The sequence below is a fragment of the Felis catus genome, chromosome A1 (genome assembly GCF_018350175.1).
Source record: "Felis catus isolate Fca126 chromosome A1, F.catus_Fca126_mat1.0, whole genome shotgun sequence".
Lineage (NCBI taxonomy): Eukaryota > Metazoa > Chordata > Mammalia > Carnivora > Felidae > Felis > Felis catus.
Window position 1 is genome coordinate 5428292 of NC_058368.1, and position 25236 is coordinate 5453527.

A 25236-nucleotide genomic window follows, 5' to 3' on the forward strand; every position below is an offset into this window, starting at 1 on the left:
AGATATATATATGTGTGTGTGTGTGTGTGTATATTACATATAATATATAATATAGTATTCATTATATATGTAATATAGTATATATTATATAATATATAGTGTATATTATATATAATATAATGTATACATATAACATATAGTGTATATATTATATGTAATTTTTATTACATTATATATATCTTATACTATATTAAATATATACTTAAATATATACTATATTAAATATAGTATATAATATACTATATTAAAGTTTTTATTTAAATTCCAATCAGTTAACAGTCAGTGTAATGTTAGTTTCAGGCGTACAATATAGTGATTCAATACTTCCCTATAGTACCTGGTGCTCATCACCACAAGTATACCCCTTAATCCCCATCACCTGTTTAACCCTTCACCCCACCCACCTCCCCTCTGGTAACTATCAGTTTATTCTCTATAGTTAAAGTCTGTTTCTTGATTTGCCTCCCTCTGTGGGTTTTTTGTTTTTGTTTTCGTTTATTGGTCTTTTGGTCCTGGTTAGGACAGATACACAATTTTTGGTTTTGACTATAATGACTCACAGATCACTGAGTGGAACCTAAGATTTTTCTCTTGCTCATTTGCTTGTGATCTATCAATTACACACGAAATAAAGTGAAGTTTGCTTTAAGAAAAGAGTGGGGAAAATGATTAGGAACGTGAGCAGGATTAAATCCCTTTGCATAGCTCTGGAGAGACCATCTTTCCTTGTATCACTTGTGTAAAGCAAAATTTGAAAGATGTGAGATCTAGTATCTGAAACACGCATGGGCGGGGGGGGGGGCCTACCTCCAGTGCTTTATTTCTAACACCCGGATGGGCATTGAAATTTGATTTAGTGCGTCCTGTTGCATTCTGTAGGGGTGATGAGTCACTTAGTTGTTTGTTTAAAGATAATTAAAAAAATAGGGCAGCCGATGTTAAAGTGAAAAGAAAGGATTAAATGCTAATTGGAATGATTGTGTGACGCCGTGGTTTACATGCATGGCATCGTGTATTTGATGGGTGGGGAGAGCGAGTGCAAACAGTGAGGATTGTGTACTTTGAGCACTTGTTTCCAGGACACTTGAGGCCAGAGGGTAGTGGTTAACACAAGAATTCCGAGGTCAGACTGCTTGCATTTGAACCCTGGTTCTGTTGCTCCCTCGCTCTGTGACCCGGGGCCAATCATTTAAACTCCGTGCCTAGGCTTTCCTGTAAAATGGTGTTGTGAATAACACCCACCCCATAGGATTATCGTGAGGATTAAATGAGTTCAGATATGCACATTCCTTAGAAGAATGCATAGCATATTGTACAGACTATGTTTACCATTACTTGCTATGGTTAATGGACAAAGGTTTACTAGGATACAGAGGAGGTTCACAGCATCAGAGGTGAAGTTATTTTGGGGTTGCATCCTTGGCAAAGTTTAGTAGGTGCCCCAAGATGGTGCCTCGTTTTTTAGAAAGAATTTATAGGCCTAGCATGTGATTGATTTAAGCCTCAGTGCTGACTGACTCTCTATGGGATCTTGATACCCTGATTAACTTCATTGTTTTCCAGCTATACCTCTTGAACTTTTTTTTTTCCTTTTTTTTTTTTACTGCACAGGAGAGAGGTCTTGCTAATGTTTAGGTTCTTAGGTATAAAAATAGAACATTCTTGAGATGGTCTGCGTAACTGACGAAAACCTGACTGGAAATTAACCACTGCAGAGCCACTGCGACTCGAACGATTATTCTGGGAAGCATGAGTTCACAATATAGAGTGAATTAGTGATTAATCTAATCTGGAAAAAAAAAATGAGCCCTTGACAACAAATAAACCTTACACATCAAGGTAGTTAACATGTAGTTGTCTTTAGGCTGCAAATGCCTCTTAAAACTATCAGCAGATCTGACAAGATGCCCTTAAAAATCTTAGAGAAACCTGGGTCTGTGCTGAGGTTGTATTCTGGTGCAGTGTAATATTTGCACGTAACATCCTTTTATACTACAGAAGAAAATCCTTATACATAGATACTAGCTTTTTTCCAAGCACCCTGTCGGTGAACAGAGGGCAGCAGACCAAATACAAAGGAAAAGAGGTCATCTGAGAACTGAAACAGCAGGCAGAGAGCGAGGTGGACATTGACCTGCTTCCGTCGGCTTGTGCTTTGTGCTGGGTGCTGTTAGACAGTCATCCCAGTGAATGCGCACACGCATCCAAAATAGGATGTGGTGGCTCCGTTTGGCTTGCTGAAGACATCGAGGCTCAGAGGACGTAAGAATCTTGGCCAAGATCACAAGCACAGAAATGGCAGAGCCAGGATTCAAATTCAGCTGCAAGGTTGATGAAGCTCCTGAATGTGTCAAGGCTTAATAACATTCGACTAATGCCTCCAAAAGTTAATTTGGTGCAGGTGGGACTTTTGCATCAATATTGATTCAGTTTTTTTCTCCCACATCATTTCAGGTTCCTTACATTCATAAAATTTGGATTGAACTTGTTATTCTATTACTGAGCAAGTCTCATTCTGAGTTTGTAGGTGGGGAGAGGTGTTCTTCAGGTCACTTGAAATGGAGTCACAAGAGTACGAATGTCTCCATTTAACCTCATTACCTGCTGTAATATTCAAATAGCCTTGTAATCCACTTTCTTTTATTTTCACTGAAGACAGATTGGGCTACTGGCTTTTACCCCTTAATCCCCAGAGTTGCGTCCTAAATTCCCTGTTTCAAGATTGCAGACAAGTTTTTTTTTTGTTTTTCCAGTATTAGAATCTTCCTTAATCTAGACCCATTATTTAGTAATATAAAGAGATAAAACATCATTTCCCTCGTTATCTGGCAAAAGGACTTTATTGCAACCCACAATGTGCGGAACCAATAGGAACTTTACCTGTTTTCTAGCCCTCTGCTCAAGGTCAAAAAAACGTTTGGAGGTCTCCTTAAATGGGAATCTTTGCCAACTACAGATGATTTAAAACCTTTGTCAAACCTGTAGCTTTTAGGAATTACCATAGCAGAATGAGGTTGGTAAGGGAGGGGGTTTGGATTCTGAAGTTTAATTAGAAATTACAGAAGTTACAAGATGAATGATTAAAATAGTAATTTACTCTCTTGCACGTTGAATGAAAGGCCTGAAATGCTGATTAGGTGGTAGGAGAGAGTATGAAACTAGATAGAATGGTGGTAGGATTTGAGATTTTATTGTCGCCTTCCTCACCCCCCCACCTCCAGCAGTGTGGCAGTGGGTCACATGACTCTGCCCTCGAGGTGGGTTGGACCATGAATGCCATCGCCAGGAGGTGTCTATAGTCCTGCCTGCATGTGTTCTGACCTAGACCAAGTCAAAGTCAGACTATGCCAACAAGAATGCCTGAAGATACAAACTTTCAGTTGCAAGAGTGACTTCTGAGGATCTAATGTGCAGCACGCGACCGTAGTTCAGATGGTGTTGTATTCTCGAAGGTTGCTGAGACCTTAACCGTTCTGAGCACCCAAAAATACATTAAAAAGTTAACTGTGTGAGGCGTGATGGATGTGTCAGCTATCTTGATCTTGGCCAATCGCTTTACAGCATGTATCTCTATCAGATCATGTTGTACACTTGAAACATACACAGTTATATTTGTCAACTATTCCTCAGTAAAGTTGGGAGAGAATTTTCAAAAAGAATGCCTTGAGAAACTGCTCACGACCGAGAGTGCAGTTGCCAGGTGGAGTTGGAGAGCCAAACAGTTGGGGTCAGTTTGACTACGATGAGTCAAGTGAAGGCGAAAGGCGGGATCCCGTAGATCTAGAAAGGCCTCCAGAGAGAACCAGAAGCACCCTCAAAGAGCTGTGAAATGTTTGTCCACGTTTCCTGTTGCTGCCGCAAGTTTCTGGCTTCCTGAGGCTTGGTGTTCGTTTTCTCCTGCATATAGTGACTGTGCACCCTTTCCTTTGAGGGCGTCTGCTTCTTGGATGGTAGAGAGCCTTTCCTGTGAGGAGAATGATGTCTAAAAAGACGTCTGTGGGGCGCCTGGGTGGCGCAGTCGGTTAAGCGTCCGACTTTCAGCCAGGTCACGATCTCGCGGTCCGGCAGTTCGAGCCCCGCGTCAGGCTCTGGACTGATGGCTCAGAGCCTGGAGCCTGTTTCCGATTCTGTGTCTCCCTCTCTCTCTGCCCCTCCCCCGTTCGTGCTCTGTCTCTCTCTGTCCCAAAAATAAATAAACGTTGAAAAAAAATTTTTTTAAAAAGACGTCTGCTCTGTGCACTCCAGAAGATCCGCACTTTGGTCTAGAATGTTAGAGAATTAAGAAAATAATTTCCCAAGGCATTAGAGACAAGCTAAGGCTGAGAGACGGGAAGTAGCCGGGGCGTGAGTTCCTCCAGAGCTCACGTGTCTAAGGCAGTAGTCCACCACGAAGGCTGCACCCTGGAAGTCTCTGTGCTCAGCGAGGTGCATCTCTCAGGAGACATAGCACTTTCTCTCTCAGGCCAGGGCAACTGGTTTCTGGTAAGCATTGATTTTGCAAGTTAATATCCAACTCTTCAGGATTGTGTCATTATACCTAGAAATTGTGACAGCTCACTCAAATCTTTTGAGTATTTTAGGAAACATAGATCAGAATTGGGGCAACTTAACGATTTTTATCAGTCATAGAGATGCTGTGTGCAAACTTTGATTCCCTAGTGTATGACTTTCATTCTGGCCTTAGCAGCACGTGTGAAATGTGGACAGGGTTCTGGGGCTCATGGGGAGGAACACTAATGTGTTTGCACGGTGGTGCTGATCCGAATTCGTTCATACCTCCTATCATTCAGTCTTGAATTCCAGAAATCGTGGATTTTAGAGTTGTGTACAATAACCACCTTGGCTAGGTTCTTTAGTCCAGGGCTAGGTTTTTAAGCCTCATATGTTCATAAAATGTGTGACAGAGATTTTTAAGATTATTAATGGTGTTTCTATCCTTTTTATTGGCCAATGCGAATGGCATCAGGGATTACAAGCCAAACTTATAAAATATTTATCCCAGCCAAGGCTGGTTTTTGCCTTTATGTTTCCAAATATTGACATGGTAGGACACAAGTCTTAACCTTAGTGGGAAGAGGCTTTTCTTGGCACATTTTAGTTGTCAAATCTTAAAAACGTTGGTTTGTAAATTAATTATTCCAGGTTAAACTTTGCTATCTGACATATTGGGGTTTATTATAGTAATTATTTGGAATTTGGGCTTAAAAGTGAGTATTTTCCCTCTTCTCATGTGTAGGTGAAACTCTCAGCCTTTTGATGACACCAAGCTTCAATATGCCAAATGAACATGAATTTTAACTTTGCTTTTAGGAAGATGAGGGCAAAGGGGTAAAACTTCCAAATGGATTTGCAACTCGATTAAGGCTTTCTGGGTAGACGCAAGGCTGAGATGATTCTAAAACTACTTCTGGTGTCTCTTTCTGTAGAAAGACCGTTCTGTTCAGTCCGTTCGTACGAGGATTAAGCTTTGGTTGGTTGCTTTTTACTATTGGAAGAATGAAAACAAAATTAAAGGTATTTTTCTTTTTCCAGCTGCCTTTTTTTTCATTGGGGTGAAATTAACCGTTTTAAAGTGAATAATTCAGTAGTGTTTCATACATTCACAATGTTGTGCAACCATCACCTCTGTCTAGGTTCAAATTATTTTTATCACCCCAAAATAAAACCCTGTGCTCACTGAGTATTTACTCCCCCACAATTCCCCACCCCTGACAAACAGCAGTCTGTCTTCTGTCTCTCGTTCACTTAGTAACCAATGCTGCCTTCCTTTGTGTTCGATGTTTTCCTAGTGTACCTTTTTGATCCCATCCTTGCTTGGGTCTGAATGTTCGTATCCCCCTTCCCCTGCTCCCCCCTCACCCCCACCCCCTGCTTTCATGTATTGACATGCTAATTCCCAAGGTCATGGTATAATGAAGTGGGCCTTTGGGAGGTGATTTGGTCATAAGGATGGAGCCTTCATCATTGGACCCAGAAATCCTCACCCAACAATGTGTGGGCACCCTGACCTTGGACTTTCAGCTTCCAGAATTGTAATACATTTCTGTTTTTTATGAGCTACTCAGTCAGTGATATTTTGTTTTAGCAGCCTGAACAGACTAAAACCCATCTCATTTCCTTTTCCGTATGTATTTTTTTATTTACTTAGTGACTACTGTGGGGATTACAATCAACATAAATTTCCTACAGTCCAATTTGAATTGGTGGCAATTTAAATTCAGTAGCCTAGAAAAATTGCTCCCACACAGCTCCACATCTCCTTTATATTGCTGTTGTAGCAAATTTCATCTCTGGACACTGTATACCCATTAACATAGACCTATAATTATTTTGTGCATTTATCTTTTAAATGACGCAGGGAACAAAAAAGGGCTGCAAATCAAAAATACGCTAATATTGGATTTTATGTTTTATGTGTGCAGTTACCTTTAGGGGAGCTCTTTACTGTTTGGTGTTCTTTCATTTCAGCCTAAAGCACTGCTTTTCAGTATTTTTTGTGGGGCAGGTCTAGGAATGAATTCACATTTTGTTGATCTTGGCATGTCTTCATCCCCCCCCCTTTTTTTTTTTAGTTATCTCTACACCCACTATGGGGCTTGAACTCAACAACCCTGAGATCGAGTCATACTCTCTACTGACTGAGCCAGCCAGGTCCCCCTTTCCTAATTTTTTTAAATGGTAGTTTTGCCAAATACAGGATTCTTGGTCAGGTTTTTTTTTTCTTCCAGAACTTTAAATATAGTCATTTTACTGCCTTTTGGCATCCATAGTTTCCAATGAACAATTGGCAGTTAATTTTTATTAAAGATGCCTTACACATGACGAGTAGCTTCTCTTGTGTGGTGTTTGAGATTCTCTTTATTTTGTCTTTGACAGTTTGATTGTAATGCTTGTTTGCATTTGTAGGTCAGATTATAGATTTATAGATTTGCATTTAGAGATTTATAGTTTGATTATAGATCTCTTTAAGTCTGTCCTGCTTGGAGTTTGTTGAGCTCTATGGACCATGGGATTTTTTCAGCCATTTTTTCTTCACATATTTTTTTCTTCTCCTCTGTTCTTGTTTTCTCCTCCTAAGACCCTCACATGCAAATGCTGCTATGCTTGATGGTGTCCTACATGTCCTTCTGGCTCTGTTTATTTTTATTCATTCATTCTTTTTTCTCTCTGCTCCTTGGTCTGTATAATTTCAGTATATTTTCAGTATCGCTGGATCTTTTTCCTGCTTGTTCAAATCTCTCCTTAAACCCTTCTAGTGAATTGTTAATTTTAGCTACTCTACTTTTCAGCTCCAGAGTTTCCATTTGGTTTCTTATTATTACTCCTATCTCTTTCCTAACACTCTCCACTTTGTCATACATTTTCCTGATTTCCTCTGCTTCTTTGTTTCCTTTAGCATTTTGAGCATATTTAAGACAATTGATTGAAATCTTTGTCTAGTAAATTCAGCGTTTGAGCTTCCTCAGGGATGACTCCTTTCGATTCTGTTTTTCCCCCACGAATGGGGCATTTTCTCTTGTTGCTTTGTGTGCCTCATACTTTCTTGTTGTTGGAACTGGTTATTTTAAATGTTATAATGTGATAAACGTGGAAATCGGATTCTCCGCGTGACAAGGGTTCGTGGTTGACCGTCCAGTGCTGCCGTTTGTTTAGTGAGTTTCCCAATCCATTTTTGCGAAGACTGTATTCTTGGTCACGTGTTATCACTGAAGTCTCTGTTCTGTTGATGGGCGGTGACTGAAGTCTCTTCTCTGTTTTCTCACTGGTCATCCAGTTACCTTAAATGAGATTTCCTTAAATGTCTGGAGTCAAAAGGGAAATAAATAGTTGCCCTGTCTTTGAGCTGGAGCACCCCTTCAATGTGGAAGGTGGGTCATCCACAGCTTTGCTTTTGCCTCCTGTTGTGCAGCACTGACAGAACCACTAGAAGTATAAGTCTGGGCCTCGTCAGGTCTTTTCTGAGTGTGCGTCAGTCCTGGGCACATGTACTACACTATAACTTTCACCGTGTATGTGGTGACCCTTCCAAGCTCTTACTCATTCCAGAAACTTCCTCCTCAGCCTTTTGCTTCCCAGGCTTTTGGGTCCGTCCACTGCTTGCCCCCTCTGCTGTCCCGTGTCCTGGGTGAGCGTGGAGAGCATATCTTTAAATCTTCCATAAAGTGCCACCATCACCTGGAAAAAGCCACTGCCCAGGAGAGCAGGGCAGGGCGAAACAAAGGTCCGCCTCTGCACCAGTCCCTCAAGGAACCAAAGGATAAGTCAAAATGCGCCACTGTAGTATTTTAAGAATAAGATCCATATGAGCCCCTTGGCATCAGCAAGCTGCACTAGGAATGTCGGCCACCATCCTCCTGGCCACGGTGTGGTGCTGGGGGATGGGGGTGGGCAGGCAGGTAAGCAAAAAGGCCACAGTGGTCTATTCATGGACTTCAGCCACGTTTGTCTTCACTAAGCACTCCCCCAGTTATTGCAGGTTTTTAAATTAAATCCCAGAGTTCCAGAATGTGATCGTGTCGGTATTTTCATCTTAATCCTTGCTTCCGTGGAGGAACTGTTTCTCAGAGCACCCTAGTCCATGATTTTCTGGGATGTAGCTTGGGACTTACTTGCTTTTTCAGTCATTTTTTAAAACCGATCATTTTTTTAAGAGCAGTTTGTGGTTCACAGGTGAATTGGGGGAAAGGTACAGATTTCCTGTGTGTCCCCCACCCCCACACATGCAGAGCCTCTCCTACCATCACCACCCCCCCCCCCCATCAGAGTGGTATATTTGTTACAGTCGACAGACCCACGTTGACTCATCCTCGTCCCCAAAGGCTGTAGTTATGTCAGGGTTCACTCTTGGTGCACATTCTATGGCTTTGGACCAATGTGTAATGCCAGGTATCGAATAGAGTCGTTTCACTGCCCTGAAGATCCTTTGTGTTTCATCCGTTCTTCTCGCATCCCTCAACCCCTGGTAAACGGTGATTTTTTTTTTTAACTGTCTCCATAGTTTTTGTTGTTTCCAGGTGTCCTATAGTTGGAATCCCACAGATTCTCAGATTGGTTTCTTTCACTTAGGTAATACACATGTAAGATTACTCCGTGTCTTTTCATGGCTGATGACTAATTTCTTTTGATCACTGAATAATATTCCTTTGTCTGGATGTATCCCAGTTTATCCATTTACTTACAGAAGGACGTCTTGGTTGCTTCCAAGTTTTAGCAGTTACGAGTGAAGCTGCTATAAACATCCAGGTGCAGGTTTCTGTGTGGACGTAAGTTTTCAACTCCATTGGGTAAATACCAGGGACTGCAATTGCTGGGTTTTATGTAAAAGTGTGTTTAGTTTTGTAAGAAACTGCCAAACTGTCTTCCAAATTGGCTGAACTGTTTTGTGTTCCTACCAGCAATAAATGAGAGTTCCTGTTGCTCTAAATCCTCACCAGCAGTTGATGTTGTCAGCATTCCAGATTTTGGCCATTCTAAGAAGTGTGGGTAATTACTTTTTGAAGGATGATAGTCCCACTTCATACAAATCTGAGTGGTAATATTTTTATCTAAACATGCTGTTATTAAAGCAGCCTTTCAGAGCCTGGGAAGCGTTTCCTGCCTGGGAGTTATTAAGTAGGCTGTTCTGTACAGCAACGGCTTGCCCCACTGTCAAGGCCATGCAGCTGTGTGGATTGAGTCGGAGGTGAAGTGTGCTCTTTGCTTTCTCTCTTGCCGCTGGTTTCTCAGCTGATTCTCCCTCAACCTTCTCCCCGTGTCGTAGCTTCATGCCCCTTGCTCCTGCCTTCTTCGCTCCGCTGTTCAGTGTTTTGACCCATCTAATATTTTTTAAGCACTACTTTGATCTGGTGACTTTTAAAATACATTTTAATAACTTCAGAAGGAAGCTTCAACTTCTGGGACTCACCTTCAAGATGCTTCAAAAATCCAACCTGGTCTTATTTGCCCACCAATTCCCATTGTATTTCTGTGTATTCCCGCTAAATAAAGAGTGAGTGTCACCATTTCTGGTGTAGAAACTGAGGGTGCCCCTTCTGTGGTTTCTTTTACTTCAGTTTCCCCCTTCCACACCTTTCTCTTCTTCACGTGCCCACAGTCTGCCTCTCTTTCAAAAACCTAGCCCCGATGTGAAGGCTTTGTTAAAGTTAATATCTACTTAAAAAAATCCTTATTACTTAACCTTACTACTATTTGGTTCTTAATACTCCGGTCCCTTGTAGTATAGTTATTTTTGGAATCTGATTTCCAGATTTGTCACGTTAAAACATTTAAAATGACCAGTTTTTGGGGTGCCTGGGTGGCTCAGTCGGTTGAGCATCCGACTTCGGCTCAGGTCATGATCTCACCATTCATGGGTTCAAGCCCCACATCCAGCTCTGCGCTGACAGCTCGGAGCCTGGAGTCTGCTTCGGCTTCTGTGTCTGCCTCGTCTCTCTGCCCCTCCCCTGCTCACACTCTGTCTCTGTCTCTCTGTCTCTCAAAAATAAACAAACATTAAAAACAATTTTTTTTTAAATAACCCAGTTTTCAACAACAAATGACAAGGCACACCAACAAGAGACAATACTCCATTCATGGGGGAAAAACAAATTGAAAGACCTCATTCCTGAGGAAGCTCAAACACTACACTTAGTGGATATAGACTATAATTCAATCTATGTATTCTGTCCCTTCTCTTAGACTTTCAGATGTATGAAGATGGCTAGGGTACTTGGGTGGCTCAGTCAGTTAAGTGTCTGACTCTTGATTTCGGCTCAGGTCATGATCTCACTGTTTGTGAGATCGAGCCCCACATTGGGCTCTGTGCTGACAGCATGGAGCCTGCTTGAGGGCTTTTCAAGAGAGGGATTTTCTCTCTCCCTCTCCATCTCTGCCCCTTCCCCACTTACACATGCACATGCATGCTCTCTCTCAAATAAATAAACTTAAAAAAAAAAGATATATGAAGGTAGCATGTATTGGTTCATTTGACATTCCCTGAATTTCTTGGCATAGTGCCCCACTGTTTTAAATGTTTATTATTTGCCAAATAAAGGCATATTTGAGTTTAGCTACAGGGAAAGAAACTATTTTTGTAGGAATATTTTATCATCTTGTAGCTGTCAAACCAATATATCCGATAGTGTGATTTTAAATGGAAATAAACTTGCTGAGCCTGACCGGGAGAGCTCTTAGTTTGGTTTCCTTTGACTTCCTGAGGTAAAAACTGGTAGCACCACTCAGTGTCTTCAAGGATGTTCCTACTGATACTTTATTTAGAAACTTCTAGATTTCCTTGCAGGCTACTTATGTGCTTAGATGCATTATTGTATCTAAACTCTTTACCTGGAATCACAACTTGATGGTTTTCCAACTTGCATTGGGTTCCTAACACCGAAGGCTTGGACCATATCTGAAATCACGATGCTGTTGCCTTGTCTGTGTCATTACTGAAAGTTTTTTAAACTTCATTTCTTATTCACATTTCTATCAGATGTCATGCCTTAGTCATACCCTCAGCCTCTGGAAAGAAAGCAAGGGGCAGGGTGTCCAATGGGGGACCTTGTGGGTCTTAGCCTCCGCCTTGCCTGGGCATCTCCTTGGAGTTAGTATCTGCCTGGCTGACTCTCCTCTCTTTCTTTCCTTCTTTGCATGCTTTCGTCTTGTTTGAGGATTCTAGCTTGTTCCTAGAGGGGTAATACAAGATATCCAGGGACACTGATTCCATTTCAGCTGTCCTTACAAGATACCCTAGAAACAGTCTCTTAGGTCTTCTGTTTTTTTCCATCACAAACCTTTTTCTCAGTATTGGACTCCTCTCATGGCATCACCTTAATGCGTTGCTGTGCTAGCGGGGTCTTTCCATTTCTCTGTGAGGCTGGAATTGAGGGTAGGAAGATCGTCTTTACAAACACAGTTAGCAAGGGAAGTTAAACCACAACTGTAAGGGATCCATTTTTTTTTTTTAATGTATGCCTTTTTTTTTTTTTTTTTAAGGCACTTTTTGTTTTCCTCACTTCCAAACTTTTAATTCTGGCTCCCATTTATTTTCTTCATTTTCTAAGTTTGTTTTGTAGCAGTTCTGGAGCCACCTATGCCCGTGGCCAGGAACTGGCTTTATTCCTCTTTGAGTAAAGACAAAGTTGACTCTAGGATAGGGTCAAAATCCGTACCAGTAGGTCTCAGTTCTGCCTTTTTGAGCTAATACATTCAATCTAATTTCCCTTGCATATGATAGCTATTAAAACATTTCAAGACTGTGAACATGCTTATTTAAGACCGGAAAAGCCCAGGTCACAGAGGAAGAAGGAGGCAATTACAGAGTAGGAGTGGACAGACTTGAGTGGTTTGGGAGACTCTGGGAGATGCAGATAATATAAGGCATTGCTGGGAAAGATGACAGGAGCGGGGCAGAGACAGACATGTTTGTTCATCTGGTAGTTTTTATGATCAGTATTCCCTGAAAAATAATTTCGGCAGGTTCCTGCTTCACAATGAAAATAGGAAGAGTGTTTTCGATGGAAAAAGCCCAGAATTCCTCCATTAGCACCGCCCTTCCATTCAAACGCTGCTGCTTCCCGCCCCCCCCCCCCCCCCCCCCCCCCCCAGGCCAGAGGAGGCAAGGAGAGCGAGAAGGGGCAGACCTCGTTCTTCTCTCCCTCTGGTTGCCCTGTGGCTTCCAGACGTCACCGTCACCACAGCTCTGCAGGACTTCTCAGTGCCCCCTGATGGCCTTCTGTACATTTGTATGGGATTCTACGTGATAATTGCTGTTTAACTGCACACAGATTCTGGACGGGTCACAAGATTAACCATGATGTGGCAAACGAGACCAATTGCTGTAGCTGCAAAGCAGTGACTCTGGTTTCTGTATTCCGCTCAGGAAATCGAGTCTCATTACTCTAATCCTGTCCTGCATTAATACTGATGTAATTATAGGGCCAGAAGTTTAAAAAAATTCCAAAAAATGTAATACTGAAAGTCCTGCAACCTTACTGACTAATTGAGCCTAATTTCATGATCGTTTACAATTGCTGTCATTTGTAGATAGCATTTATTGCTCCCTGTGTACCCTGCACGTTCTTCTAGTAGGTTCGCTTTCTTACCCTGGACGCTAATTTAATCGTGACTCTCCGTCTACCCCATCAAAACAGCCATCGGTGAGTAAGGAGAGTGGTTTAGACGGATGAAGGATGACTCACAACAATGGAGTTTATAAAAAGAAAAATGGTGACAGAGCTAACTTATAAAAAGAAGCCCATAATCCAAAAAGTGTGTTTATTTGCTTGTGTGGTCCTAGTTATGTTTAGTTTCACATAGGGACTGGGGGAAAAATGAAAATGATGGGGAACATGGTGCAGAACGTTCCATTGAAAATGATACAGTCCACATGTTGCTGTGTCATCATTGTGTGTTTTTGAAACAAATTGATTTTTTTGTGGCTCAGCAGATGATAGTCAAGGGCTTGACTGCCATATGGAATCCCATTCGGTTTTGGTTCCACCGTGGCTATAACTCCCATAAGAATGAATGTTAGGAATGAATTAGAAATTTTTGTGATGTAGGGGCGCCTGGGTGGCTCAGTCGGTTAAGCGTCCAACTTTGGCTCAGGTCACAATCTTGCGGTCTGTGGGTTCGAGCCCCGGGTTGGGCTCTGTGCTGACCGCTCAGAGCCTGGAGCCTGCTTTGGATTCTGTGTCTGCCTCTCTCTCTGTCCCTTCCCTGCTTGCGCTCCGTTTCTCTCTCTCTTAAACATAAATAAACATTAAAAAATATTTAAAAAAATTTTCGGGACATTGATGTCTTAAGTTAAAACCCAGCCATTAAAGGACCCCCATTTTCTGCCTAAAGTAAGATTTCTGCATTCGGAGAAGCCACCAGACCTCCATGTCTTTTTAGGTTAGTGTGAACAAATTCATCCTGCTTGGCATCTTTCCAGGGTTCCCACTGAGGGTCCAGATGCGTGCCCCCGTGGAACTGTCTGTTCGATGAGGACTTTCTTCTGTCTTCAGCCATGCATAGGATAAAGCATGCAAATTAGGTTTTGTTTTGTTTTGTTTTTTTTTATAAATTATGCTACCTCCAATAGTGTGTTGTTTCCATTCTAGTCAGTTTTAGGCCTTTTGAATTGTTTGAAACAAATTGGTTTTGAAATCTCCCCGATGCCTGTTGGCCCACATTTTTCAGTAGGTGAAGGTCAGAATGGGTTCCCTACCACAGCTGCCCTCTCATTTCTTTCTCTCTGGGTAGGTAGTGTATTTTTTGCTTTTCAATCCCTGCGACAGACTGGAGTTTCGTATTCTTTCTCTAATGAGTATAAAACTCCCTTCCGACTCAGAGAGCAAACCGAGAGTGAAACCTTCACGAGAAAGAGTGTTGATTGACCTGTTCTCCCCACCCCCACGTCCTCACCACTGCATTTCTTCCAACGTCCTGGCTATCAAGAAAGTGAAACTGGAATAATTTTTGAAAATTGCAGTGTGACCATGGTAGCAAATAGAATAGAGCCGGAAGCAGTGATGAAGCAAAGAGTTGCTTGTGGGCCGAAACCGTGTGTATGTCGTTTCCCCTGGCCTCCAGAAGGTGATCTTCCTGGGGAGCTTTCGAACATACAAGATTCACTCGTAATTTCTCAGAGTAATTTAAAAGCAAACGGTGGTCACCAAGTGAGTATAAGGCAGCCATAAAGGGATGCTTTATTCTTTCTCTTTTCTCTTCTCCGTTTTCAGGGGAGTATTCTGTAACCAAATGGGGTGATCCTGCTTTTTTCCTCATTCCTGTGTCCCTAAATTCCGATCGCTCCCCTGACTGTGCTTGCCACCTTGTTAGCATTCAGGTTTTATGACAAAGGGGAGCGTATGAAATAGATGTGGTTCTCTCGAGGCGATGGAGAGGCCCCAGCGGGACAGAATTTCGGGAATGGCAGCAATGTGCCCGTCTGTCATGTTGGCTTTGTCCCTAGGATTGCATGGCGTGACCCGTAGAGCCAGGTGGCTGAGCAGGAGCCAGGTTACATTTCTCCAGGGCCGCTGTGCTACGGTTGTCACCCTCAACTGCTTAGAAATGTCTAACATTCTTGCTTTCCAGAGGGCTTCCTGTGTTTACACATTGATGCTGTTGAAATCCGGGCCGGTCGATAGACGGGTTGTAGAACAGGACGGACGGAACCAAATCAGGCCAGGTGCAGAGCAACACCTTGGGGAAATACCTCCAATTATTTTCAGACGCTGGCACCTACGTGGAAGCTACGTGCCTTAAGAAGTAGCTTTCTCATGTTAGGATTTGGGGAAATGTGCTGGCACGACCTTTTCTGGTTAACATCTTGCGTGTTTTTGATAGACTGTGCAATCATTCCACTATAACTAGGGAAGGACTATGAAAGAAGAATATTACGCACACAAATTTTGGAAGGTGTGGGTGATCATTTTGTTCTGCTGAGTCTATTTGAGAGAGCGACGGTGTTCGAAGAGCACTGAAAGTAGTTCCCCAGGCTCTGCTGGAGTTCGTGAGTTGGATCAGCTCACCTTCAGGAGGCAGGCAGGCCACAGAATGCTTCCAGTGGATGGATACCGAGGCCTCAAGAAAGAACATTTTATTTTATTTGGTCGTTTTATTTTATTTTATTTTATTTTATTTTATTTTATTTTATTTTATTTTATTTTATTATTTTATTTTGTTCTATTCTATTCTATTTTATTTTATTTTATTAAAAGAAAATCTTTTTTAATGTTTATTTATTTTTGAGAGAGACAGAGATAGAGTGTGAGCTGGGGAGGGACAGGGAGAGGGGGACACACAGAATCAGAAGCAGGCTCCAGGCTCTGAGCTGTCAGCACAGAGCCCGACGTGACGTGGGGTTCGAACTCGCGAACAGCGAGATCATGACCTGAGCTGAAGTCGACCGCTTAACTGACGGAGCCCCCCAGGTGCCCCTATTTTATTTTTATCGAAGTGTAGCTGACACACAGTGTTACATTGGTTTCAGGGGTACAACATGGCAATGGGACAAGTCTACACATCACTCAGAGTGTAGCTTCTGTCTGTCACCATACCGTATTATTTTAATACTGTTGACTATATTCCCTGTGCCGTGCTTTTCATCAAAAAGAACATTTTAAGTGGAAATCCCCCAATTAGTGCTTTTCCTCTTTGATTTATATTAAAAAAAAATCGAATTGATATAATTAACTTACCTGTTTGTTTAAAAAATCAGTAGTGCCTTGGAGGGTAAGTATTCTGACAAGTAGATAAAGGTTATAAGACGATCTGATTGGCGGTACACATCAGAGGATTAAAATGTCAGGTTAAGAAATATGTTTCTGGCTTGAGAGCTTAAACGTATCTTAAAATGCCCTCAAATTTCACAGGTATCCGAGGAAGGATGAGCTAGATTGTTTTTGTTTTGTTCTGTTCTTTTCCTCGTCTGGCTTAGATCTTTCTAACTTGGCTCTACTCAGTAGCTCTCCCTCTGAGTTGGGTTGTGCTGGAGACGTACGGACCGCTGTGCGAGGTGGGGGATGGAAAGGAAACGAGTCATTTCAGGGCTCTGTTCCGAAGCGTGAGATCTAATCTGGTTCAGAGACCACACGTGAATTCTACCTTAGGACATTCGAATCATTTCTCTGGCAACTCGGTTTATTGTATGTGAGCGTATCAGAACACCCTGCTGTCTCTCCCCAGCCTCACCGTGCTTCTTCAGACATTTCTTGTTTTACGTGGGCCACAGCAAAAAGTTTGAATTTTGCCCAAGTGAAAAGGAAAAAGTAGATGGCATATTAAGTGACTCTTTTACGTCTTACGCATTTCTCTCTAGAAAATAACTACGTTTGTATTTGACCCGGTGAGACTGTGAACTTACTAGTAAGGGATGAAAACCTCTCATTGGTAGAAATTCAACAGGAAACTCAATTTGACAAGTTAAGACTTGCACACAAAAAAGTGTCTCCTGTAAGAAGTTTTGTTTTTTATTTTTTAAAGGTGACTGAATGTGTTAGAAAGCCTCTCACTCCTTTTTGTGTGTGTGTGCTTTTCTTTTCCTAGTGCTTTGGTGATAGGGCAGAGTCCTATAGTTGTTCTCCCTTCTAGAGAAAGGGAAAAGCCTCCCATCCAGATGTCTTCCAGCTGGACTTGTAGCCAGCTGGTTTGCCTTGCTGTGCCCTCTTGGCACACCGACTTTTGCTCCACTCCATCAGGACTCACCTTTAACAAAATTCTTCTATCACGACACCAACTAAGTCTAGAAATCTGCTACTCTGGTTGCCACTAGGTACATGTGGCCATTTAGATTAAACTGAAAATTTTTGTTCCTTAGTGGCACTAGCCACATCTCAAATGCTCAAGAGTCACACGTGGATGGTACAGAAGATCATTTTCATCATCACAGAAAGTTCTATCGGACAGTGCTGGTCTAACACCCTGAAGAGTTTCCTTTTTTTTTTTTTTTAAAGACTGTAATGTAAGCCCTTAGCCTGGCTTCCAAACTTACCCAAATCTTGTTTATGTGTACAGATTGAATATAATTTATTAGAAGGTTATCAGAGAAATCGTTGTGCTCAGGGGAGACTTGGTGGAAAAGGAGAGGCATCTTACTCCTTTTTAAAAAAAATTTTTTTTAAATATTTTTATTTACTTTTGAGACAGAGCATGAGCAGGGGAGGGGCAGAGAGAGAGAGGGAGACACAGAATCCAAAGCAGGCTCCAGGCTGCCAGCACAGAGCCCGATGCGGGGCTCGAACTCACAGACTGTGAGATCGTGACCTGAGCCAAAGTCGGACGCTTAACCGACTGAGCCCCCATCTTACTCCTTTTTGAAGAATGAATGGTGCCCCAACAGGCAGGAAGCAGTAGAAGAAGGTTTTGGGGAAATACGTGAATGTGAATATCATTTGGGGTGTAGAAGGCCTCTGTCTGGTGAGGTATAAGGTGAGGAAAGGGAAACAGGCGAGAGACCGGTGGCCTATATCCTCTGTGAGGGATTTATACAGGCACGTGTCTTCTCATGGTCTTCAGCACCCAACCATCTTTAATCTCCTCTGTCTTCAAAAAGAGAACATGAAGAAGTTGACTCAGTAATTGCAGAGAAGACGAAGACGAGGCTGTTAGGGGATAAACGTGTACTTGAAAGAGAGGAGAGATGGTGGGAGTTTCGAGGTCCCGAGATCTCCTGGTGCAAAGGAGAGAGGGAGAGAGAGCAGGAGAGACAGAAACATGATTTAGGGGTACGAGGCTAGCGCTACCTTGAGAGCGAGTCCTTTGAATCGTGACCACAGCGCAGGAGTTTGAGAAGCTTAGGGTGGAGGGAAGATGAGTCACGACAGCCCAGGTTCCACGGGGTGCAGTGGCTAGAGAAGTGGAGGTGCGGGTAGTCCATGGTGGCAAGAAATTGGCCCTCGACTTTATGTCCCTAGCACCTGCGAAGCCCTTGATGCTTACTGGATTGCTGCGAAACACTTGCGGCCTGTGGGGGGGAAGGTTGGCCTCCCCAAACTGAACAGCCGTGGAGCCTGGTCCCAAACAGATTTCCACGTGAGGGGGGGAAAGGTAGAGGTCCTTAGCGATTGGGCTGGCGGCAGGTGGAGTGTGTGGCCCGGAGCATTGCTGAGTTTACGGAATGAAAAAGCCCCCCCGGGGAGTTGCTGAGTTTATTGAATTACCTAGACCCAAGGTGCCAAAGTAGGCATTGCTGATTTGGCTTCTGGTATCTGCCTCCCAGCCCTGGCTCTGGCCTGAGAGCGGCTCCAGTGGACGGGGTTCTCTTGAGGCAGGAGGCCAGGACTGCTAGAACCACGGAGAGGTGGCAGCCGCCGTAGTCATCCGGGGAAGCCGAGACCGGGAGGTGGCTGGCTTTCGAGCGCGTGTGTGACGGAGGGATCTGGACTCAGAAAAACTCTGTGGGAGGATGCCTTTGGCAACAGGGTGGCTGGTGAGCTCTGCCTTTAAAGTCAAACCCATTACTGAATGAGTGGTTGCTCTGCCATAGGCCACTGCACCTCTCAGGTCGTTTCTGAGAAGAATAATTGTTACTCGACCAATCCGTCGTAGGCTGACGGGACAAAAAGCAATTTTTGTGAAAGCATTTTATGAGTTGTAACATGCCATAAAAATTCAAGTTACTTGTGAATTGGATTGCGGAGGGTAGAGATCTGAGCAAAGGAAACCCGGTGAAGGTATCTTTACAATAATCACAGGGAATTAATGAGAACATGAATCCAGGCTATGACAATGGGGTGGGGGGGGGGCGGGGAGAGAACAGATGCAAAGCTTTCTACTAAGAATGTAAAACATGGACCGGGAAGCCAATTAAGCACTAGGGGGAGGCAGTGGGGTGAAAGGAGGAGGAGGACACCAGGATTCCGAGTTTGAATGACGGAGAGCATAGTGGTAGCGAGACCTGTCGTGCAGGGAAAGGCCGGCGGTGGAGGGATGGCCTTTGTGTCGGGCTTATGGGATTCCGGGCACCGCTTGAACATCCTGCCAGAAACGACCGGGAGAAATCTGGTTGGAAACCCAGAGGGATGATGGAGGCTGGGGTTGGGTGCTGACCGCTAGAAGCAGTGTTGGCGACTTTGGACTCGAATGCTGACACCAAGGCAGAAGTATCAGAAGAAGACCAAAGTCACACTCTTGGGGATAATGCAACTTAACTTCCTTTGGTGTTAGGGTTTCCTCAACGCGTGTGTAGCTTCCTCAACCTTCCTGAATCATGGCACTTAGCACCGCGTGTTCACTTGCTCAAATTCCTGACATAGGGAGGGAGGATTGCATTCATCTTGTGTGCTATCAATCCTGCACGTAGGTTGAAATGCCTAGAAGCACACAGTAAGCATTGGCAGATATTCCTTTGAATGACTGCATGTTCTGAAACTAAGGTCATTGTGATGAAAGATCAAGAGAGCCCTGGCTCGAAGGTACAATCCTGGACCCGTTCCAGGTCAAGTGATATTAAATGAGACCAGCTGATATTGCTAGTGTCTTTCTTCCCTAATGCTCTGCAGATTGAGAATGTGAGTTGAGAATACAGATTGTTGGTTATGGATTAGGAAAACGTAGAAATAGCAGAAGGTCAAGGGGATTAGGACAGCATCAGTATCCCTGAAATCCAGGATAGTTGGAGTGGTAGGTCAAGCCAAGAAAGACCTGAGGGTGAGTCCTCAGTGGTTTATGGAACAAAAGACATTTTGAAAACAAAGCAGGCAGTGTTGACGGGGGTGGAAGAAATTGAGAGGGAAGGAAAGGGAAATTTCATGCTGTAGGTTCTTGGGTATGACTGTGCCAATTGTGTGGTTTTTAATGGGTTGAATTGTGTCCACTCCGAAAGACATGTTGAAGTCTTAATCCCCAGGGCCTTAGAACGTGACCTTGTTTGTATACAGGTACACTGCAGATATGATTAGTTACGATGAGGTCATGCTGGAGTCGAGGCCCTGTGCCCTGACTTGTGTCCTTATGAGAAGAAGTGACACGCATGTACATAAGACGGGGAGCAGTGGCAGAGACAGAAGTCCCTGAAGCTGCAAGCCCCACATTGCTGGCAACTCACCAGAAGGTAGGAAGGCACTAGGGCCTGGGAAGTATTCTCCCCTACAGATTTCAGGGAGAACATGGCCCTGCTGACACCTTTGCTTTCAGACTTCTAGCCCTGAGAAGTGGGAGATAATTTTGTTGTTGTTTTCAGCCACCTCATTCTTGGTCAGTTAGGGCAGCCCTGAGAGACTGGCAGTGGCTAAGAGGAAGTGAAAATGAAGGTCATGGAGACCAAGGTGGTATGAGATATGGTTGCCCTGCTCAAGGTTTGGAGAACAGTGGAGAGGGATGGAGGGAAGAAAACAGTGTGGAGCACTAAAAGTCTCAGATAAGGGGAGTGTCCTGTAGCCTCCATACCCATAGCTAAGTGGCCACATAATCACAAGCTCTCCATACCTCAGTTCCTTTGAAAGTAAAGCAAGGGGCTTCACCATCATCAGGAAGGTGACTTCTACATTCCCGGTTTTATATATCTCCAACTAGGTCTGTTAGTTCCTGGCCATTTGGGTTTAGGTTGCAGTTGGTATGGATGTTTGGTTTCTTTTGCAGGTATTATAATAGGGGCTCTGTGCATCTTAAATAGGACTGATGTCTTCAGGTTGAATGAGTTCAGTGTGCCAACCACTCCCTGCCTAAATTCTCATTGCAGAAAACACGAGTGGTATGCCCTGGTACATATTTCTGAAGAGAGGGAAGCAGTTGGTATTGAAGTGACCGGTTCCTTTTGCAAGGGCATCCATGAAAACTAGGAAGTCTAGACCGCTTTCCAGAGAAGAAGAGTCTTTGAAGATTGGGAAGCTGGGGGAAAAATTAAAAAAGAAAAGCTGTGCCCAGCTTACCAATATTGAGGGCAGAGGAGTGGCTTAAGACCCTGTGGGTTCCTTGCTTTGTCTCCCAAGCCTGCAGCCAGTTTGGGTATGGGGAGAAATGAAGGTGTTTAGTGTGTTCCCCTAGAGCTCCCGCATTGGAAATGAACTTGGGATGAGTGCTAATGTTTTAGATTTTTCTCCTATTGGTTGCAAAATGAAATGTTTGTGCACCCCTCACTTGGCGTTGACCTTGGTATTTCCACACTCCTGATTTTCGCAAAGATTGACAGGTACATAATTTTGGGTAACAGCGTGACCTGTGTGTATTCTTCCAGTCCTGACCGCCGTGGGGCTCGGGGCAGTGGTCCCTGTCATTCAGTCCACTTCTAGGGAAGTCAGCCTGCAGGGAGCCCTTCGTGCAGTTTCCAGTGTTGTTACAGGAATGGCACTTGGCTCCTAGTGGGAAGGACAGGTTTGTTTCCTTCTCCTGCTTAGATACAAGTGTTCGATTTTTTGCTTTTTCTTTCCCTCCTCCCCCTTATCAAAACAAAGCAAACTAGTCTTTGAGAACACCTCAGAATGATTTATTTGCTGAAGATGCGTGAAAACAGTGATCTAAGAGGTCGGGGAAAAAAGAAACCTCAGTGGTTCCATCCTTGTGTACCTTTTAAAACAGATGGGACGAGAGGACGACTTTGGACTGAGTGCTTGGGGTGTGATCTGGTTCACCTTCTGATAGAAGAATGAGTCTTTACCAAGTGACTGTGTTTGGCTAGAACCCAGGCCCAAAAGAACACTCTGGTCTTTGGCAAATGCATAGAAGAAAAACATGTCAAAATGAAGCAGAAGTACCGTATATCAGTTTCCGTGTGTAACTCTACGTGTGTAACTATAGCCGAAGGAAAGCAAAAACTAAAAAAAAAAAATGATGGCCATTCCTTCTAATTTAGACTGTGTTGGTAAGAAGTGCCGTGGAGCTTTGCTGACGATCCTAGAAGACTTAGACAAGAGTCGGTGTCAGCCTGACTCCGCTTCGAAAGTCTGTCTTCCCGACCTTTCTGGTGGGTTCCTGTTGTCAGCTGGATCCTTCTTCCACACTCCTCTCTGAACACCTTATGGTTTTGGGAGGTGGAAATCAGGAACAAAATCCTTTCCCAGAGTCTGGCTCCGGGACCCTATCACCTTCCAGACTGAGCGACTGGAGCGGCCTGGCGCTTGTTTTTCTTAGTTGTATTGCTGCTTTAATTGGCCTCAGTTCCCTTCATCTGTCATGAAAACTCTTAAAACTCATACGAGAGTAATTTTCCCCACCTTCTTTATTGCGGGTTATTTTCTCTCCCCGGGGCACGCTGCTGGGGATTCGGCCCGCGCCCTCCGGTGCCCTCCTCCACTGGCTTTCTTCGGGAAGCAGTCGTTTGGTGAGTTTGTGCAGGCTGACCGATTGAGTTACACCCTGAGGAATGTTGAACCTGGTTCTCAGCTGCAGGATGTCTTTCCCGAAAGTTCTTATAGTGCGGGGCCTGCTTTGAGGATTCACATTTGTGTATTGGTTTACAGCAACATGAAAGCCTTCTCCCCACAGTGGATGGGTAAGTTACGTAAGGAACGTGACATAGCCCTCTCCCGGGGCCCGGAGCTGAGGGCAGGCCAGGTCCTTCTGGCTGGTTTCACATGTATTTATGACTTTCTTTTATACCTAATAGTCTTGCCTTGGATTTAAAGGAGAAATTCTTTAAAAAAAAATTTTTTTTTTTAACGTTTTATTATTGAGAGAGAGAGACAGAGCATGAGCAGGGGAGGGACAGAGAGAGAGGGAGACACAGAATGCGAGCTGTCAGCACAGAGCCCATGCGGGGTTCGAACTCACAAATTGCGAGATCATGACCTGAGCTGAAGTTGGACGCTCAACCGACTGAGCCCCCCAGGCGCCCCTCCCCCCCCCAAAGGAGAAATTCTTAACTCAAGGACAGATTCTGGGTCATTTCCTGTAAAAGGTTGGAAGCTCTAATACTTTAAATTATAAAAAACAAGAAGAGTAAACATTAAGTCGATCTCCAAATATTGCATTTGATAGGACGTAAATTGAGAGCGAAAGACCACAAACAGAAAAATGACTGGCTAATAGCGCCATCTGAGGTTATTTTAGTAACGTGTGGAGGAGGAAGTAGACAAGGGAAAGATTAGGAGGGAGGCCCTCTCTGAACATATTGCCCTTAGGCACGAAGCTTGTGGCCGCTGCAGCGTCCAAGGTGAGGCTCTTGGTTGGGAGTGGAGGTGAGCAGTTCGCACTCTGTCTCTACACCAGGCCTGTGTCTACGGGCTGCAGTTGGCCCCGTTGCTGGTTAAGTCTTCTGTACACGTAAGATCCTCAAAATGCTTGACTCGGTAGGAGAGTAATACGCTTCTCCTGGATTTAGTGTGTACTTTTGTGGGCGTGTGTCAGTATATGTGTGTGTGTTCGGGCTGCAGGTTTGTATTTTATTTTTGTCATCAGAGCTCGGAAATGATGGTAGGGATGAGTCCTTGTCTCCGTTGAATTGCCCAGAAGCCATTGCTTTCCTATTACCAGGAAGAGGGTAATGTGCGATTACAGACGGTGGTGTCGGCGAAAGCATTTTGTGTCGGTTGCTCAGAAAAAGAGAGGACGCTCGTGAGCACCGAGTGGTATATACAGAATTGTTGAATCCCTCTATCACATACCTGAAACTAACATAATACTTTGTGTTAACTCTACGGGAATTAAAATAAAAACTTAACAATAAAAAAAAAGAAACTAGCTTGTGTAGGAAAAAAGGTATTCGCCGTTTTGGGAAAATGCTGGATGAATCATCATTTCCTTTTTTTTTTTTTTTTTTTTTTTTTTTTTTTTTTTTAATTGTGAGTCCCTGATCATGCTTGATTTTTGTGTCAAACCGATGGTCAGTGAGCCGAATGCGGATTGTAGTAGTGTTCTGCCTGGATGGCATTGTGAATAATGGCAGGTGGTACAGGACATACCCCAGTCGGCCACTGACCCCGCCCCGCTTCATGTCGGAGCTGTACCTTTATTACCTGTCTGGTGCCCTGGGATCATTTATCTACATGGCACCCAACGCATATTTTCAAATTCTTTCTTAAACAGAAGCAAACAGATAGTAAGGCATACGTCTGTTCAATGTATATTTGTATTTTGTCTCTCCAGATGTCTTCTGACAATGGTTTTTAATAAGAGCAGTGAAACACTCAAAATTGCTAAAGAATAGATTAAGAAGGTTTAGGGCAAGGATTATATATTAACTACCTAATTAGCCCTTAAATCTGTGGCACTGATCTTAATGACTGAGTTTAGCAGAGTGGGAAAGCTTGTATGTTTCCTGTTTCCTGAGTGAACAATCCTGGTATTGAATGATTCTGGCTTAACCTTTTTCGATCTCCCTGGAAACATTTTTGCTTCTAGGTTTCCCTTACTCCTCAAACGTTGCTAAATTAGCACGGGCTTTGAACACCCCCCAAAAGTCCTCTCCATTTCACATACTTCTCATATTTGTTCTATTGAAAGTGTTGATCGCAAGACAAGCTCAAGTCTGAGCCCGGATGGCATTGATCTGATTGATTCCTCTGTGTGCTCTCTCTGTGGCCATGGGCCTTCTTCTGGAAAGACCATATCGAGTTCGTCCACTGTTGTGAATGAAAATAATCAGCTGGCGAAAGCATAGAATTAGAAACCTCTTGGTATATTTATTTCTGTGTCCCAAGAATTCTGATTTAAAGCAGACTTTATTTCAAGTAATGTGAACAGTAGGTCGTTCAGGAGTCTCAGATGAATCAATGTTTTCTTCCCTTCTCTCCAAGAAAATCTATTTAAAGCAAAGGTCAAATCTGTGCTGGATTTAGAACCTATTAAATGTAAGTCTGGAGAACAGAGCCACTTCTTTTCTATTCTTTACAT

At 43.5% G+C, this 25236-nt stretch overlaps 1 protein-coding gene across 12 annotated transcripts in view; it reads left to right on the top strand.

The window, feature by feature from the left end:
* ATP8A2 (ATPase phospholipid transporting 8A2) overlaps positions 1–25236 on the top strand; it is a 633649-nt gene that overhangs the window by 260031 nt on the left and 348382 nt on the right. The window lies entirely within an intron of this gene.